Raw genomic sequence first — 375 nt, forward strand, 5'->3', positions numbered from 1 at the left:
ACAGGATGCATACTATACCTTAGCCAGCGTTTCTGACCTAAAAACCACGAGCATGAGATATAAAACAACCTCAAAATTATCTCTAGTTATAAAACGCAAAAGCCAAACAAAAATAAACCATCAAAAACTCACACAGGAAACACAAATCCATCACAACAAAGCAATGCCAAATAAAATTAGCCTCTGTTCAGAAAGGAGACCACAATGTATAATTCTCGTACCGTGTAACAACACATTTGCCGAAAAACAAGAATAATTTTGGAATGTATAAAACCCGACCAGAGTTTCCTTAAAACTGGACCCCTTTTTTTTTTATTATGCATATTCCTTCTATATCCACCTGAAACTAACTGTAACAGATAGCACACACCCACC

The sequence above is a fragment of the Penaeus monodon genome, chromosome 24, assembly GCF_015228065.2.
Source record: "Penaeus monodon isolate SGIC_2016 chromosome 24, NSTDA_Pmon_1, whole genome shotgun sequence".
In the NCBI taxonomy this organism is placed as follows: domain Eukaryota; kingdom Metazoa; phylum Arthropoda; class Malacostraca; order Decapoda; family Penaeidae; genus Penaeus; species Penaeus monodon.